Source organism: Lupinus angustifolius, unplaced genomic scaffold, assembly GCF_001865875.1.
Source record: "Lupinus angustifolius cultivar Tanjil unplaced genomic scaffold, LupAngTanjil_v1.0 Scaffold_75_23, whole genome shotgun sequence".
NCBI lineage: Eukaryota > Viridiplantae > Streptophyta > Magnoliopsida > Fabales > Fabaceae > Lupinus > Lupinus angustifolius.
Window position 1 is genome coordinate 1 of NW_017723607.1, and position 7,222 is coordinate 7,222.

At 30.6% G+C, this 7,222-nt stretch overlaps 1 pseudogene; it reads right to left on the minus strand.

Annotated features, from left to right (window-relative positions):
- Window positions 1-3,540: 3,540 nt before the first annotated feature.
- Window positions 3,541-6,894, minus strand: LOC109339408 (annotated as a pseudogene).
- Window positions 6,895-7,222: the final 328 nt, after the last annotated feature.

Here is a 7,222-nt window from a genome sequence, read left to right on the forward strand (position 1 = left end):
CATGCTCATGAACATCATACTTAAATCTCATCAACATCCATTGGTTGAATGTTGAGAGATCAAGGTTTGAAGATAGAAGAAGAAAGGAGAAATGAGAGAAAAGTGAAGAGGGGATTTACCTCCTCTTAGAAAGTTTGCAAATAAATGAGTGTGAGAGAAGTGTGGAGTGAGGAGTGTCTAATGAGAGGAGGAAATCAGATTTCCTCCTAGGCAATCATGGCAAATCTCCTAGGGTGGCTAATGATGATTTCCTATGACATTAGGGTGAGTGATGTGAGATTTGCTTTACGGAAAGACAAATCTCGCATCCCAATGCGAAACGACTACTTAGCGGACACGTGCGATAAACATGCTCGAGTATTATCGGCTAATACTCGATCGGATATTATAAATCGCCCGATCTTAATATCCGATTAGAATTTCGGATTTCGGTATTCCGAGTGAAAAGTATTTAGAAAATAGGTATGGGTGTATTCATCGTCTATATTGACTCGAAATGAAATTACGAAGCCAACGGTGCGATCGGAATTCGATTCCGAGTTATGGAACTCAAAAACCACTTTTTGAACCGTACCGAGTGGATTTCGGCCCCGACAGTGGTTCAGAACCGACTTTCTTCGAAAATTACCAAAATTTACCACAAAATAGGAAATAAAATTACAAGACTAAAACTCAACTAAGGTTTCATCTAATTCTTTACGGAAAATTCCCAGAAATTCATTTTCGAATATATAATTAATAAAAATATTAATAAAACCGTATAATTCCAAATCGTAAAATTCGCGGTGTTATATATCTAGCAAACCAAATTACATAGAATAATATAAAAATATTAATTTATATTATCATAATATTTATTTTTAATTAAGCTATTTTTTTTAATTAAATAAAGATATCAAGTGAGACAAAAATGGGAACAAGTGATCCCTATTCGAATTTATATGTCAACATATATAATATGTCGTGGACTTTTTTCCACATGCTTAGAACGAAAAGTGAGACGAAATATTTGCTTCATATGTCCTCAAATTTTGTACACGTGCATAACATGTTTTGAGAGCTTAGTAAAATTGAGTTGCACATGAGCTGCGCATTTTAGAATATAGACTACACTTTTGTGATGATTTCTTTTTGTTGTTGGAGGAAATGAGAAATAAGTCAATTATATACAGTAAAAATACAAATGCAAATCCCTATAGATATGACGATTGTTGTACAATTGTACCTGTAACATTTTTTTATTGAATAAAGTTATTGATTCAGGTATATATGATATATTTTTTATATATTTAATTTATTTAAAATTTATTTTAGTTTTTAATAATAAAAAGAAAATATTTTTTATAAAATGAAAAATAAAATATACACGAATTTTTATAAAATGAGCAGTGAAAATTGTAAAAAGGACTAATTCATATATATAATATTAGCATTTAGTAATCAGGTATATATTAGCATGGAATTTCAACAGTCATGTTGTGCCCACATGTCTCTTTATTTGTAAAGCGGAAAGTTGGCCTATAACTAGTATTGTCCATTTGCTTTTAATTCCATTTATTCTAAAAATATAAATAGTAAACAAACTTTGTTGTATCAAATGAATTTAATGAAGTTTTTATAGTTTGGTTATGGTTCACATTCTATCTGACTTCTCTGAAAATAGAAAGAAGGTCTACGACTAACACAATTTATTCGTTACTAATTCCATTTAAAATTAATTGCCCATATTTTTAATCAAAATTAATGGAGATTTTATAGTTCAGTTATGGTTCACGCTGTCTCTAACTTATCTGAAAATTGGAAAAAAGGTCTGCAATCAACATCGTCTCTTCGCTATTAGTTCCATTAAATTGAAATAATTATATCATATAAGTCGATCAAATAAAACTGAAATCGATCTATAAAAAAACAACAATTATTTCTAAATCTAGAATTACATAGTCTTGTTTTTCCTATTGCAATCTTCTGAGGCACAAAAATAAAAAATAAAAAAGTTATTGAAGTAGTAAATTTTTTAATTACATAATTTTTAAAGAGTATAAAAGTCCATGCAATTAGTGAGAGTATAATTTATTAATGACATAATATAATTGACTCCCAAGCTTAGAACTAGATTTAAATATGATTTTATCAAATTGCTCATAATAGAGAGTTTCTACATTTAACAGCACAAACGTAATGATGACTAAAAATCTTTTAAGAGATGTCAAATCTAGTTTGCCTTTTCCGAAGTCACAAAGACATTCTCCAACTCAAAATCGAGTCACGATAAATGACGAATCCACTGGTGAATTTACCCCTAAGAAAATGAGGCCCTAAGTCGTTAACGACTTAAATATCTTAACCACATTTTTATGAAAATAATTTTTCAGCTTTATTACTTTAATATTATATGTAAACACCTCTTTCATTATTTTGTAGCTTTTGAGAGTTGAGAATTTATTTTAATAAACAATTTGTATGCTTCCTCACGCACAATAATAATACACTTGAGTTTGTAGATGTATATATGCTTTAAACTCGAGTATTAGTGATGAAGATTTGAGATAGAAGAGACATTTGCTTTGTTAGTGCTGACTAGTGTCATATCTTGTATTAGCGGTATTTACTACCCAAACTATTATTCGTATTGTGAGTTAGCGGCTTGGGGGCTAGTCTCCTTTCATTTCTAACCTATGATTGGGGTTTACTTTCTTTCAAAGATTGGATGTATAGTCTAGGGACCTAGAAATCTAGAGCTCTTATTGAGTCTACTTTAATCAATTCCTAGTGTCTGGTCATTGGGTTGTGACCATAAGACTCCAAAACCTTGTAAGTGTACCCTATTTAAAAAATGAGAAACATAACCTAAATATTTCCCCTCTAAAAAATGTTAATGCATGAGTGTTATGAGATGTTACTACACTTTGATATCCTTATACCACAAAGACAGCTAAAGCATAACATTCTCTGCGATTGACTCAATGTCCTAAGGATAATTGATTTCTTTTTTCCATTTTATTCTAATTTTTTTAATATTTAACAAATTCAAAATTATTTTATCTATTTTTTCTTCCTATTATACTTTTATTTATCAATCATATTATTCATCAAATATTTCTCTTTTTATATTCAATGTAATTTCCAAGTTAAGTTAGGATATTTTAGTTAAACTATATAAACATTTTATCCCATTTAATGATTTGTTAAAAAAATACAAAACAATGAGGAGAGAAGTTATTTGATGAACGTTATGAATCACAGACTTATGTGCATAGTTTTTTTGTTTTTTTAACACCAAAATTTAAACCTTGTAGAGAAAAGAAAAGGATATACTGCATGCAATGAGACGTATACTTTTCTCTCTCTTATCCAAAAAAGAAAATTCCCAGTTTTTGCCTTAAAATTAAAGAAAAAAATAACAACTTTCTATTGAATTTCAGTACTGGAGCACGCGGGGACTGATTTAGTGTAATCATAGATAACCGTTCTCCTCCTTGATATATTTTATACATATAATGATTTAGTCTCTATATATATCAAAATGGTGTAGTCTATATATATATATATTATAATGATTTTGTCTCCTTTTGAAATTAATTAAGTACTGAAATAGAGAAAGTGCTGAAGAGGAGGCAACTGCAGTTCCCATGTTTTAGATTCATGAATTGGTCTAAGATTGTTATCAGCAATACTAGGTGAAACCGAAGGAATGGTCACAGTGAGAGATCAAGGTTTAAATCCGGCAATGCATATGACTCAACTTCCTCACAGCTTGCAGCATCTGAGTCTTGACCATAATGTTCAACTTGGGGTTTAATTGATTTATTCTTGCAATTATTGTCTTCCAAGCTAGATGATTTTGAACTACCACATATAGATGGATTTTGAAGGGGAAGAACATTCTGGCTTAAACGATGATTATTTGGATCAATACCATTACTAATGAGTTTTCTTCTTATATGGGAGTTCCAATAGTTCTTCACTTCATTATCTGTACGTCCAGGCAATCTACCAGCAATTAGTGACCACCTAAAGGAAACAATATTTTGCATTAGTTAGATGATATACTCTCTTTTCTTTATAACCCTAATTATTTATTCAATCGAACAGATGAATTATGGAAGGAAGCCCTATTATAATTTGATTGAAATTGATTAGATCCTAATTTTGGTACAGTCAAATTTGTGATTTTTCTATTTGTCATTAGATCCACTAGTGTATGAGTCCCTTTCACCAGTTTAATTTGTGTTTATAAAGTGGACCTTTTAAGCTGTATAGGTTAGGTATCCCATATGTTTCAACAAATATTAGGTTTAATCTCACTTATAAAGTGATGTCACATTTAAGCATGTTTTCAAATGTAACATTATTTTATGTGTTTCTATACAAGTTTTTTCCTATTGTTTTTTTATAAGTGAAATTATATTAAAGAAGTATAAGGAGTGATAATTCAATATAAGAAAAAAGATTATAAAAGATCTATTTAGACAACAAAAAAATATAAGCAATTAGGTAGCAAAATTAAAGAGGTCGGGCAACTTTTGAAATACAAGATCTATTTACTTTTTTATATTGTTGATGTGGATTCCAGTCAAGTAAGCTGGCGGATGATAGATACATAGGAATCTTTGATAACAATTATAGTGATCTAGAAGAAAATATCCTTATTTACAAGCACATGAAACTTAATGATACCTAAATATTGTATGCCTATAAAAAAGTTATGCAAGGAAGTTTTTTTGGTAGTGTACCGGGAGGGAATTTTGTTGCATTTATACCATATATCGGAGTGAATATTGCTAATTATATATCTGTATCTACAATCAAAATTCTTTATCACTCGTGTTTTTTTCTCTCTTTTTAATATATGTATCTTTCGATCAGGGTCCAAAAAAGAGATTGGGGTTCATGTTATAAGTTCTCACCGGTTACCAAGCAGTGCATGAAGCTTGATGATGAGATCTTCTTCGTCTTCACCAAAGTTGCCTCTTTTAACGTCTGGCCGTAGATAGTTTGTCCATCTCTGCCTACAACTTGTACCACACCGAAGTAAACCTAATTAGCATAAAAAATGTTTAGTTTCCCAAAGTTGAAACCTTAGTCATTTAAATAAAAAAGAGGTTGTAATAATTGAAACATTAAAAAACTTTATATATATATATATATTGGAACAAATATCCTCTTCATTATTAGAGAGATAAGTGATTGATTCTCTCTTAATCTTTAATGTCAAAAATATAATTTTATTATAATTTAAAAGAATAAGTATGTTATTGAAAATTATATTTTTCTTTATTTTTTGAAGCAATTATCTCTCTATTAATGAAAAATATCCAAACATGAATCGGTACACCATATATGACTAATAAAGGGAAAAGGAAACTGATCAGAAACTTATGTTGTGATGTCCCTCTTAATCTAAAGTGAGATTGTTTAGAAGGGAAGTGAGGAGAAATTGAAGAGGGAGAAGGAAAGTGGGAAGAAGAAGAAGAATTAGATTAAGAGGGTCCGTGTGGATGAACCATGAATAATAAAAATAATAGTTGAAGAATAAGAGGAATTAAGAAAGTGGTGATGAGGACTTGATTAGAAACTTGTGTTGTGATGTTCCTTTATTTGTTGATATGATAGGAGATTTGGAGCATCAAAACTGTTGTTGAATTGAAGTGGTGGAAAAGAACGAACGGTTCCAGAGTAACATTATTTTGTTGTTGTTGTTGAATGTGACAACCGAAAAACAAAACATCAAAAGGATCATAAACTTAAGCTTTTCTGAAGGCAATATCACGACTCTGAGATTATATTGAAAGTATAGGATTGAGACATAGAAAAAGAAAATGAAATGAAAATAATAAATTTTATGGATAATAATGACGTGAATCAATTTGTTCCCGCTTTCTAAGAGGTAGCAAGTGTTTAGGAAAGACGTTAGCATTCCATTATACCTAGAATTATTATTATTAATGGTGCAAAATTATTATTGTTTTATACGTGCAAATCTTTTCCATTGACTTCATCTCTTTGCTTGATTATGTTGCACAGTGTTCCGCCTGGTTGATTTGTTTTTGTTGCATCGGAGTTTATTATTGTATGCTAAAAGCAGAAAAGGGCTGGCCGAATTCTTATGACATGCCAAGGTTTGGTCATTTTAATCTAATTACTTTAGAATGTCATTATTTTTGATTCTGTACCTTTTGACATGCTTATATGCTGGGGCCTGGGAGGGTTGTTCCCATTTCTCTGTGGTGGTGTTGAACATAGACCATGATTTATTGTTCTTTATCCTTAGATTCTAGTACATGGGGGTAGTCTCCTTTGATGGTGCAATTGGACTCTCTATTAATAATAATTTTATTTTTTTCTAAAAAAATTCTTTACCTTCTGAATTGTTAATTAGGGTTATGGATCTTATCAAACACAGGTTTTGGCCTTTGTATAGACACGAAGAGAATTTACTTGGACAGGTGTATGAGTTCAGAAGATTGTATCAAAATAGTGATCACTTAGGTCCTCTGTGACTCTTGCTTTGTATCTGAGTTTATGTATCCCTCATACCTCTTTTGATTTATTCATTTTGTCAACAAAAAGAAGAAGAAAAAACTGCATGTGGGTAGTAGCATATATGAGTGTACGAGTATATAAAGATACATATTAACTTTTTAATTAATGGAGGTTGCAAGCTAAGGTATTTCATACCTGCAGCTTGAGGGAGAGTACTCCAACAAACCTCGCCATGTTTCTGGATATAATCTCTGAGTTTCTGGTCTTCTTGTTGGGACCAAGCTCCTTTATTCATGCCTTTCACGTCACGGCAATTTGGCTTCCTCATTATATTCTTTCCACGTATATAAAAAGAAGAAAAAGAAAGCATGGAAGGTAGCTTCACAGGACATGGGTGTGATAAACTTAAATAGGGCAAGGTGTACGGACATATTCTAGGTTGGTTGTATGGACATACGGAAGTAATAGTAGTTGACCGGTGGTTTTGATCATACGCGAATGCGTGATTCACAACACACCTTCAGAGTTTTGACACTGCATGTCTTTACATGTAGGTGTAATGCTAAAAACAATTTAGGCTCATAATTTAACTTTATAAATATTAAAGTTGGAATTAAATTAAAGATTTAAAATAAATTGTAATGATAAAATAAAAATGAGAATATATTGTATATTAAATAATTTAATTATGTAATATATCTCATAAACTTGATATATATTTTCATTTTGCGCTCAATTA